General features: G+C 39.5%; 1 protein-coding gene across 3 annotated transcripts in view; it reads right to left on the bottom strand.

Moving 5' to 3' along the window:
• B3GNT3 (UDP-GlcNAc:betaGal beta-1,3-N-acetylglucosaminyltransferase 3) overlaps positions 1-10,776 on the bottom strand; it is a 41,432-nt gene extending 30,656 nt beyond the window's left edge. Inside the window, exon 1 of one of the 3 annotated variants that reach the window (XM_075190729.1) lies at positions 10,612-10,776. The gene's annotated coding sequence lies outside the window, so the exon portion shown is untranslated. Of the gene's footprint in view, positions 1-9,900; positions 10,061-10,611 lie in introns of those variants that run through there. The other 2 variants (XM_075190720.1, XM_075190738.1) reach the window with 2 other exon arrangements.
• Between the last annotated feature and the right edge of the window lie 1,958 nt (positions 10,777-12,734).

The following is a 12,734-nucleotide window of genomic DNA, read 5'->3' as shown; positions in this document are numbered from 1 at the left end:
TGTACCAGTAACTCACCTGCTGCTGCTCTGATTTACCATCTACGGACCAGCTAAGTTCTACTGCACTACTGTTTTTATTTGAACTGCTGCTGTACCAGTAATTCATCTGCAGTTGGCCTGAGTGGCCATCGACGTCTCAGCGAATTATATTCAGCTATTGCTTCCATTCGAACTACCACTGGATCAGTGACTCTCCTGCTGTTGCTTCAAGTTACCACTTACAGATTTGCTACTCCCTTGCTACTCTACCATTACCCTGCATTCCTATGGCACTGGCTCACTCGCCACTATCTTCATTACTTCTCTGACTTGTCGTCACCGCTCCACTGTATCAAGTTCCACCTGTTATTCTGCTAACACTCATTCAGGGAAACGCGACCTGCGGGATAGGAGCAGCGAAATCCATACCCTCTTGCGGGGGTCACTGGCGAACACCACCTACCCGTTAGACTCCGCGCCCCTGAATGAGCTCTATCATTTGGCAGATACAAGGGATCCACTAAATATCCAACGGATTTGTGACATTCAATAATTCAAGAGTAACTAAAATATGTCCGGAGGGGTGAGTGGTAATAATATATTGAAGCGGACTTGTATTTAGTTTAGTGCTGGGACTTGCAGTTCCAGCGGTAGGCTGGAAGATATCAGTTCATTTTTCTTCATGTATGTGAGTCCTGTGTCCGTCTTACTGCGTGTGAGGTAGATCAGTGTTTGTCTGTCTTGACTGGTTTAAAAGCTACATGTTTCAAGGTTGAAAAGTTGTATATTTGTAAATGTAATGCCTGCATTGCTCAATTGTAAGCTTTTGAAGAGATGCAAAACAAGTTTTAAAATATTTGGTCCGTGAGTGCACGATTCAGTGGACGGACAAAACTGTAAATAATGCACAGATAGTGTCAGAAGAAAACACTGACCTCCAGCTGGCTGGGGTCCAACGAACTGTTTCTGTAGTTGAACAAAAATAATTTTATCTGTGAATTTGAGAAAAATAGCTTTTTCATTAATGAAGTTGAGAATTGTGGGAGTGAGCTTTTACATGCAGATATTACAAGTGGTTTTGATGTGTGTGATGGTTTGTTATGCCCATAAAGAAATGTTACGAGCTAAACTGCCGTCTGTGAGCGAGACTTGTTTAAGTGAATATATTTAAACTTTCAACACGGAAATCACAGCATCTGAAAATATGTGTGAATATATGGTGATGGGAGATTCTGTTGGAAAAATGCTGAGTGATTTGCAGACACAATGCGAGGTGTCTATCGAGAGTACTCTGATTTATGAGAGAAGTGTTGCTTTCAAAATGGCTGAATGCCTGAAACCTTTTGAGAACTGGCTCATTGAATGTTTGTAAACCCGGAAAACACATTAGAGTCATTCAAGGGGGCTGTGCTAGGTGATGATGAGAAAGGAGTGGTTGTGAACACTCGCCCAAATCACGTCACTTTTACATTCCCTGTTTGTGAGATTAGGGACTGTCCCTTTGAGGAAATCATATTTTCATGGCATGGAACACATAGCGTCACAGTTAAGCTACACAGAGAATCACATAAACAAGTGTTTTATTAGCAGCTGTCCGCTGAACAAAAATATTCACTGGTTTCCTGATATTGACAAGCATGTTACATTCAACACACACTGATTGGGATATGTGAATTAATGACAGTTACTGTAATCTCTAATGAATAAATGTTAATCACTATGCAAAAGTTTTTTTCTTCACAGAAGGTCTCCAGCTACAGAGAAAGACCCTTTAGGTAATCCAAATTGAAAGTTTGCAATATATCTTGGTCCACAGCCACAACAAACATAAGTAGAAACTAATGAAGTATTTAAATGACGTAGACTCTGCTGAGTAATGATTATGATGTTTTGGAAAGAGATATTAGACTTTATGGGCTTTTGGCATAGCAAATGCATGAACTAGGTTGTTTTTCTGTAAGTCGCAAAAGGTCAGAAGGTATGTTTTTGAAAGGAAAAGGAGAAATGGACTAACATAGTTGAATATTAAAAAAAATGATGTTTTGGTTTGTTTTTGAGGTTTAACTAAATTTTATACTAGATAGTTTGAAAGAAAGTAATGCAATGTAATGTCAAATTATGGTAGATAACAAAAGGGTTTTATTTTTATCCTCACAATAGTTTTGAGTCAATCAGTGTTGTAAACACATTTACTGCCCTTATTTACTTTACTGTAAACGTCATGTACTGTAAATACTTCTTTGTATCGTGGGTATGGTAATGCATTGATGAGAATGTTTGTTTGTACATAAATAAAAAAGACAGAAGACTTAATGAGCTATTATCCGTGCTCCTGCATTAGCACTTCTAGATGATAGCAAGTCAGTTACACTGTCATCTGAGCAGAACCAAATGTTTAACCAATTTTAAGCTGAAGTAACTTCAGCGCCAGCACTGGCTTTGCCAGATTAAGACAAGCCTTTCACATTATTCTGCCATGAGCAGTCAGGAGATGCTCTAGGGGTCCTGGACATGGAACAAAACAAAGGCCACTGGCCTATTATTCGGCACAACTCGATCCAGTTATAATAGGCTCTCCATCATGTATAAAAGCAGAAGCAGCAGCATCAATACTGAAAGAAAAGGTAGCAGATATGGTATTGGACCATGCACTTGTTATTCAAGTTCCACATGCAGTCACAGAAATTCTCAATCAAGCAAGGACAAAACATTTGTCTGCAGCGAGACTAACTAAATATGAGGTAGCCTTGCTTAGCGCCTCACACGTAACAATTACCAGATGCACAGTCCTCAATCCAGCAACCCTGCTCCCCATTGATGATTCAAAAGAGGGGAGTAAGTTGAGTCACAAAGTAGATGAATCATCAGACAGGGGATATGAGGACTTGAGTGAAGCATCTGAAGAAGAAACTTTAGAAATATAAAAACCCTTTTTTCTGATGATTATTGTATTGAACTCATGCAATTAGAAGCTTTGGGCCTAACAAACATACATGATACACCACTCCCTGATGCTGACATAGATCTATATGTAGATGGCTCACGCTACTACATAAAAGGCACACCGTATACAGGTTATGCTGTTACTACACAGACACACATATTGATTCAGCAATCACTCCCATCCCATATCAGCACAGGAAGCTGAGTTAAAAGTACTGATGTTGGCCTGTACATACACTGAAGGACAAAAAGTCAACATTTACACAGACTCACGCTATGCCTATGGTATAGCTTATGACTATGGCCCAATATGGAAAAACAGAAACTTTATGGGATCATCGGGCAGACCCTTAAAACATGCAAACCATGTAAGAGAATTGTTTACTGCCTTTTAGATGCCTGCCAAACTGTTAATTAAGGTGAAAGCACATACCAAGGAAACATCGCCCGAGGGGAAACAGACTGGTAGACCAAGCTGCTGTAACGCCAATCCCAGAAGGGAAAGTTGCCTACATGGTAGCCCCAGACCCCAAGTTTGACCGAACCATACTCCAAGCTATGCAAAAGCAAGCAACAAAGAATAAGAAAAGAGCTTGGGTTAGACTAGGTGCACTAGAAGTGCAAAAAGAATGGTGTAAAGATCAGCAATTATGTCTGTCAAAAGCACTTTACCCGATTATGGCCAATATAGTACATGGGAAAGTGTACCTGGGGAAGGATGCTATGGTAGCACTAACAAATAAATACTGGATAGCACCAGGATTTGCTCAAGCAGCACAGGCTTTAGTGGCTGGTTGCCTAATCTGTGCACAAAACAAACTGGGTAAGTCTGTCCCAACTCCACAGAAAATCACACCTCAGACTGTATCCTTTTCAAAGGATTCAGATACATTTTATTCAGCTTCCCAAATGGTCAGGGTATGAAAATGTGTGTGTGGACCTTTTCAGTTGCTGGGTGGGTAGACACGTGAGCATGCAGAAGAGCAAATGCAGAAAATAATGGTTGAAACAGACCTGCCATGGATCTCATGTTTACTTATGGCCCTGCACTCAGTAAGAAACACTCCTAGGAAAGACACAGGTTTAAGACCATATGAGATTCTGTTTGGCACAGCACACAGAACTGGCTGTTATTTTCCATAGCAACTACGGCATGTACATGGTGATTTGTTGAACTATGTTGCCTTATTACAGAAACAACTAACTGAAGTATATGGTCAAGTGTTCTCTTCCATTTCAGACCCTAATTTTGATACAGGTACCGACAGACTGCAACCTGGGGACTGGGTGGTCATGAGAAAGCGTGCCAGGAGAAGTCTTGAACCCAAAAACAAAGGTCCTTATCAAGTCCTGTTGACGACTCCCATGGCAGTGAAAGTACAGGAAAAAGACACCTGAATTCACGCATCACACTGCAAAGTCTTCAAATCAAGGGAGTCTTGTCCAAATATAAATGTACTGTCTTATGATATGGATATGTCTTTCCAGAATAGTTGTGACTGAAGTAGGGATCAAGGCCTTCCTAACCCAGTGTGAAAGACAGATAAGTGACACATTTTCTATGCCACTTTGAGAAACATAAAGGGAAAGAGTGCTCAACAATTTTCACTCATAGGAGAGTAAACTCTGAAAATGCCTTTATGAAGATGCATAACCTCATTGGCAAAGTTGTCAGTAATGATTCATTTTGGATATTGGGAATATTGGCATTAGTAGAAAAGGGTTTGGCAATTCTGTTGATTGTATATACAGTAGTGAAACTTGTTATATTTTTGATTAAGAAATTACTGACACTTGATTGTTGTTCCTGCAGGAAAAATAATGTGCTTCCTGAACCAGTAATGATCACTGAAACTTCTACAAATTTAATGCCTGGGACAAACAGTGAACATTATAAAAAATGGTCAGCATTCAAACCAAAAAACTGCAGAGTCTGCAACAAGAGATTGACAGTGACCATCGAGAAACCAGAATATATATATGCAGGCTGATCTTTATACACCCATCCATTTAGGAATAACTCAAGAATCCCTTGTGTTTCTAACTTCCATTGTCCTATAGATTGTAAGCTTTCGAGCAGGGTTCTCTTACCTCTCTGTCTGTATGTATTACCCAGTATTGTCTTATTAATGTTTGTTACCAATTGTAAAGCACTACGGAATTTGCTGGCGCTATATAAATAAATGTTGATGATGAATTAATTCAGATTTTAACCAGTCACAAATTGCCCAGTTTAAATTGGACAGAAACATTACTAAAATGTTTGACTGGACAGTGTGCAATATGCAGGAAATAGCACAGGTAATGCAGAAACAAGTCACCCAAACCCGATTCCTTGGTAAAGATGAAGAATTCTATAGGTCACTATTTAACTTGACCAACACACTCTGGTCCGAGATGAGTACAACAAAGGTAGAATGTTCAGATCAAGCCTGCACGGGGGTACTAGAGGTGTTTAATGTTACAAAAGAAAAGACAGTTTGCAAATTTATGATATTACCAGTAGCCCTGTCCACACCATCTTTATTTGCGAATAAGATAACATAGCGTATGTTTAGTCATTAATTCTAGACTACTTTGACAACTGTTAACCCCTAAAATTTTGCCATCCCCTTGACTTCTCAAATACTTTTGTGCTAAAATGATAAAGTTTGGAAAAATATCAGTTATAGGAAAATAATTTATAATATTTCAAGGCCAGGAAATTGGAAACTGTGTTAACAAAGACACATTACAGAGAACAACTAGACAGACATGGCATCTGACTACTTCATCATATCTCTAAAGGGTCCTTTACCTTTGTGGGACTGCATTTTTTTGTACAATTATAACCAATGTCTTTGTTCATTAGAAATTGTGCCTCTTTGTGTCAAATGCAGGGCCTGATTTAGCATTAGGCACAGTAGAATGTGTTTAGTGGTGGCAGAAGACTCTTTCCTTGCACAATGTATTTGTCAAACTTATTTTTCACATTCATCGGGAAAGATTGAAGGGATGAGAAAAATCCACTGATGCGGGAGTATCCAAGGAGGAGATAATGTCTCAATTTTCTGCCCTGTCTAAAAAATGTCCTGTCCAAAACTGATGTGACTAGTAAATTAGTGGGAGAGGCATAGACCCAAGTGATATGAAATCAATCCCTCGTCAAATGTTTAGATGGATAAAATCCTCTATTGAAGGCCTGGCTCTACAGGTACTGTAAAGCTACAAGCCCCAGCATGCTTTGCCAGTAGACAGCTAGCAAAGCATGCTGGAACTTTTAGTTTCACAACATCTTGACAGCAACAAGTTGGCCAGGTGTGGTCTATCGTCTCCCAAAACTGTGTACTCAACTTCTAAATTAAATATGTTAGCATCTACATTGGGTGTGTTTTTGTGAATTTTAATTCATGAGCATCAACTTGTTTGTTCCCGAACTTAGAACTGACTCTCTTCCTGTATTAAGCTTTGAACAATTAAATAACCAATATAAAAAGCGTTTAACATCCGCTAATTAATTGTTTCGTTTTTTTTACTTAAAAAGGCAGTGCTCAGTTAAAAGCCAGACAAATATCACCTAGATAGAATCTCAGCTTTTACAAACTGGAAGCAGTCATGGCAATTTTATGGTATTTGCCTTGTTGGTATAATTTAAACAATGTGGTAAAACCACTGAAGTTTTTGGTTGATCTAGGACATGCCCTATCCCAACTATAAATCTGTCCCATTTTAAATTTACCCCCCCCCCCCCCCCTCCAATGCAATATGGTTTTGTCCAGGTGCAAAGCTACTCCTTTTTAATGCTTTGTTCTCCTTAATTACTCAGGCCCAAACTGTAAAACTTCCCATCCAGGATACAATGATACTGTAAGGTGAATTTTCTTACTGATTAAGGACAGTGATGACGTTCAAAGAAATATAGAAACATGCAGTCAGCAATCTGAGCAGAGACCGGGATTGCAGTATTTAAGGAAAAGTAATACAAAGCAGACACAGTAAGGGCTAGATTTACTAAGCTGCGGGTTTGAAAAAGTGGGGATGTTGCCTATAGCAACCAATCAGATTCTAGCTGTCATTTTGTAGAAGGTACTAAATAAAAGAAAGCTAGAATCTGATTGGTTGCTATAGGCAACATCCCCATTTTTTCAAAACCGCAGCTTAGTAAAGTTAGCCCTAAGTTTCTGCTACAGCGTCTGCTTCTAGTTTACTTCAAACTTTGACCATTCACAATTTCGTGAAAATGCAGAACTATTTTTTTTCATGGTTGCAAGTGAGTTCATGTCACCTAAGGTCACGCATGCGCAGAGACTTTTTGCGATAGAGCAAAGGGCAGCAACGGGAGAGAGCAGATAACCTGCGGTGATAGATCCGAAGATCCGCTACTGCAATGTTCTCCAGCATTCAATGACAAAAATGCCATCTTCAGATGACGTTAGCTATTGCGAACAAGTTCCGAAAATCTCCTGCGTTAGGCTTTTCTTAAATTAAAGTTTTACTTAAAAATTCCTAAGCCATGTGGAAAAAGCAGTTTCCGCATGGTTTAGGGCTTCATAAATAGGACCCTTAGGTTCCTATTTATCAAAGGTTTCCTAACAATGTATGGGGAGTGCTCAGTAACGCTATTTAACAATAAATGTAATTAACTTTTCAAACATGTTAATGTACGTCAGCTGAAGCTGGCGTACAATATCATTAATGAAAAGTTTCAGTGCTGTCAGCTCTGCTCCAAAGAGCAGAGCTGGACAGTGCATGTGTGAAGGGATCACATGATCCCTCCCTGTCACTCACCGCTCGCTCTCTGCAACTATAGTTGTAGAGCGAGAGCAGAGATGTCTGTGCGCATGCCGAGGGTTTCACTCGGCGCATGCGCACTGGAGTAAGAAGAGGCCCGCATACTGCTTCGGGAACGAAACCGCAGTGGTAAGTATGTTTTCCACTTCACAGGAACAGCAGTTTTTCGGAACTGCTGTTCCTGTGTTGCTTTTTTTAATAAATATGAGAAATAGTTCAATCCTTATCAATGCGATAAGGATTGAAAACTATTTTTCCTATTTTGCGAGTTTTGATGAATGTGCCCCTTAGTATTCAAGCTTCACTCACTGCTATTTAGTTCTATCTTGTGGGTCATCTCGCCATAGTTCTCTCTGCACAACCTGCTCCCTTGTGTATTACATAAGTCGGCACAGATCCAAAACACTTCTGTGTGTTCTCTCACTCCATTATCTTATCAGAACTAATAAAAACTTTCAAACCTTTTCTCTTTTGTTTGGCATACTTTGCTTCTTTCACCAACCTCTGGCTACAGTCCCTCGCCTTGTACTGTCTGTGTAATGTCAGACTACTAGCCTGGCTGATGTTCAACTCTCTATTTATGAATGCTGTAAATTCACAATGGACACCAATAAAAGTATCATGTAAATTTATGAATAGTGCTTTGCAGCAAATATCGTCGATATCTGCAGCTTTGCTTCGAAATGCAGCGCAATTCCCATACATGTGTATGGAGAGTGCTCTGTAAAGCAATGTAATAAGTGTAGAAAATGCCCCCTTGGTCACGGCAATGTACGCCAACATTACTGTATTTGATAGTTTTCAGTTCTATTCCGCTCTGCTCTGAAGAGCGCAGCTTCACAGTGCATGTGTGGAGGGATCACAGCTCTCTTTAACTGTACGGTGCAGGGATGTTTGTGCGCATGCCTAAGCTTATCAGTCAGCGCATGCGCACGCGCACTGGAGTGAGAAGAGGACACCGTGGATCGCAATCTTCCGAAGTGGAGTAGGAAAGGTAAGTTTTGTACCTAACAGGAACAGCAGGTTTTCAGAACTGCTGTTCCTGTGGATTTTTTTTTAATAAATATGGAAGATCGTTCAATCCTCATCTATGCAATAAGAATTGAAAACTATCTTTCATATTTTGCGGTGGGTAATAAATAGGGGCCTTTACTACACACTTCTCTGTACATCTGCATTGTGTGTTTTTGTGAATTCTAATTCATGAACATCAACCTGAACAATTCCCTCCAGGGATATGTGTTTGCGCCTAAACCTAGCACTGACTCTATTCCAGTATTAAGCTGGGAATAATTAAACAATATAAAACAAGCATTAAACATCAGCTAAATAATTGTTTGTTTTTTTATTTAGAAAGGGCAGTGATAAAAGTCATCTATCACCCAGATGGAATCTCGGCTTGTACTAAATGGAAGCAGGCAGCCATAGCAAATATACGGTATTTGTTTGATCTACTTTAAAAAAATGATTAATGCTGTAATTGCAATTTACTTACTGCTTAAGGATAGTGATGACTTTGACATAAATATAGCCTTGTGCAGTCAGCAATCTGAGCAGAGACCCGGATTACGGTATTGAAGGAAAAAAGTAAGGCAAGGCAGAAACCTTAAGCATCTGTTACTAGCATACTTCAATACTTGACAATGTGCAATTTTGTGAAAATGTAGAACTACTTCTTTCCTGATTACAAAAGAGTTCCTGTCGCCATATTGCCAGAAAACGTGACGAGGTTTTGATATAACAGCTTAGCGGAACAGTAAAATTGTAATATTGGCAACACTCGCAGCAGTATCCGCTAACTACCTATGAGAAGGAAGCCGGCAATGAGCACAGCACTTAATCAGAGAGGAAGATGACATTTAGGCGTGGAAAGTCTCTATTTAGAGACTGTATCTACTAAATGATCTTACCATTTCCTTTCACACTATTTAATGGTCTGCCCCGAGTACAGGGAGTGTCTGCTACATGCTGCCCCTGGTATTACTAACACTAATGACTAGGAACAGCCAATAACGCCGGTTCGCGGCTAAACCAGCAGAAATAAAAGTATGTAGCATACTTGTAGCTAGGCGCATGGCACAATCTGTTATTGGGTGACCATTATTTGGAGTGCAGTAGGTACTATATTTGGATTAAATCATTTACCATGCGAGATCCCCCAGTAACATTTGGTAAGTCCTTGCTAATGTTTGTATTGCATGTACTTACATGTGTGTACCACTTGCTGCCTGTCCCAGTCCCGACACTAATGTCCTTCCCAGTCGGCTCTCAGGAGTACTTTGCACTTACTAGGTAACTTAGTATCCAAGCCCCACTCACTGCTATCTACTAATACCGCGACGGCCATCAATAGTTTCCGAAGCAGTGACCCGACCACTCCCTTGTATATTGCATTGAAGTCGTCACGCATCCGATACCCTTCTGGGTGTTTTATTTTACTATAACTGTCTTCGTTCTCTTATCAGAGCTAATTAAACTATAAAACAATCTCAGTTAATACTCATTTATTATGTTTTAATCGCTCATTGTCATTTGTTTGGCATACTTTGCCTCTTGCACCTACGCCTGACTACAGTCCCTAGCCTTTTACTGTCACGTCAGACCACTACCCTGGCCAATGTCCAACTCTCTTTACCACACTTCTCTATACTGCTTTATAGGTTTTCTTTCTCAATTCCTCTTTCCTACCTGTGGCTCCATTTTTACTCAATAAAATGTATATTATTTTTTTTTCATATCCTCTCTTAATTCTAATTTCCCTTTTTGCTGTCTCCATCCTGTGCAATCTTTTCAGCTATTGCCTTAATTTCTCGATCATTAGTTTTTCTGACCATTATGAATGGCTTTGCTACCTTTCCACTTTACAGCTACACGGAACTGTTGCCCCAGATTTCAGAATGAGAAGCAAAGGACACTTACCTTGTGCAGGTTCAAGTCTGAGATTCCTACATTGGAAAAATGAAACAGTCGTCTTGAGAACATAGGAGGAGTGTGCGAGTAGGAGGGACTGATGGGAGGTGAAATGAGTATTAAATTGCAGAGCACAACTTTTAGCCTGGTGCAAGGTTCTTAACATATCTCTGCACAATATGTTGCTATAATCTGAAAAGACATTATTGCTATACATTTTCTTTTGCCAGTCATATCATATTTGTATTGTCCAGAGCAATTTTACATCTTTTTGTTGCATCTGCAATGTCAAGACTATTTCCACAGACAGTCCTCGCATATTAATTTCCAAATATTTTAAAGGTGCTACACTGCTGTAACTAAAAGTACAATACACAATGCAAGGTTCTTAAAGAGTGCACCAGCATCTGGACTGTGTATGTGTGTGTGTATATATATATATATATATATATATATATATATATATATATATATATATATATATATATAGTAACACACACAAAGATTGCTTTACGAAACCTATTTCTAATTGATGTAAACTTTCCCCACCTCCTTTGTAAGTTGTGCAACCATTTCAATTCCTGCAAGTCAAAAGGGAAGTGGCTTGAGCAAGGTTTCACAATGCTGGGCTTGCTTCTAAGACATATTTGCAATATTTGAACCTCAAAAAATGAACTCCAGTATAGACCTGGTGTTGGGCAGGTGTGGAAGTACAAGGGACCAATGCAAAGCACTTAATGACCAAATATTCATGAAGCACTAGCACTTATTATGACTAGCAGACCACATAAGAAGATTTCCCCTCTCATCAGCCACCTTTCTAATATAAATCAAAATGAGCACAATCTTGATTACATGGCTTACCTCAACCAAACATTTCCATTTTGCAAGGGGCAGAAACAGTGTTTTCTCTGCAGGCTTCTTTGTGAAGTATTGCGTAGTGGTTGTTTTGCATCAAGGGGCTATAAATACAAGTAAAATGATGGACAAAATATGTAAGTTGACATCTATGTGGTTTAAAAGTCTATGTGGTTTATCCGTATCGTCTCATGTAGCCCTTCTTCAGACCTCTCTGATAACATTACTCTTGAAAAAGTTCTTAAACAGAACGAAATGCGTAGAGGTGTTATAACATACTGCAAATTGTTATTGTCTTTTGTATTGGACTTTTTATTACTGCAGCGTACAGCTGTCATTAGAATCGATTGGAATAAAGTTATTCTATGTTCGAATCCCGCCTCCTTACTCCGTGGAACAGAATGAGGGGTAATAAGTGGGGTGGAGAGTATCTGGTCTTTGCAAATTGAAACTATTCGAGAGCACTGCACGTTACCGTTCAAAGGATCGTGGTCATTGCATACAATTTATCCCGCGGAGACCGGGTGTCTACAGAGACAGGGGTTTTTTGTACTGGATATTGAACGAAATCGGATCTCCTGAAACATACATGTAGGTAACGGATGTTTCAGTATTTGGTTTGAAGGCTTATGGTGTGTTTCTTTAACTTACATGGAACGGGAGTGTTATCGGAGAGGTCTGAACATATGAAGGGCTACATGAGACGATACGGATTATAGCAGAACATAATTGAGAACTATTCAACATTTGGACCTTGTCGATGCACATGTATGATAAATATATAAGTCTTTAAGTGAAGGTGAACAAATGTGGGAGGTGTGGTGAGAGTTGGCTGAGCGCTGCAGTGTCTATCAATAATTGAGTGTATTTAGGAGGGTGGGATCTCCTATTGCAATTCCTTGATGTGTAGATAGAGTTCGTGCGCAGAGGTCATATTTTGCTATTTAGAACGGAGGTGTCAAGTTGGGAGATATTTTGAGACAAGTGAGGAGATGTATGTCGGTGCAGTTTTGTTGATGGCTTTGTATGTTAGTAGAATAATTTTATATTGGATTCGTTGAAATACAGGCAACCAATGTAGAGACTGACAGAGTGGCTCAGCAGAGGAAGAACGGTTTGCAAGGAAAATCAATCTAACCGCTGCGTGCAAAATAGATTGTAGGGGTTCAAGTCTGATTTTGGGAAGACCAGTAAGGAGGGAATTGCAATAGTCGATGTAGGAGATGATGAGTGCATGAATTAAGGTTTTTGCGGTGTCTTGTGTGAGATATGTG

This window comes from Mixophyes fleayi, chromosome 1 (genome assembly GCF_038048845.1).
Source record: "Mixophyes fleayi isolate aMixFle1 chromosome 1, aMixFle1.hap1, whole genome shotgun sequence".
NCBI lineage: Eukaryota > Metazoa > Chordata > Amphibia > Anura > Limnodynastidae > Mixophyes > Mixophyes fleayi.
The sequence above is the reverse complement of the archived record's forward strand: the minus strand, read 5'-3'. Positions and strand labels throughout refer to the sequence as shown.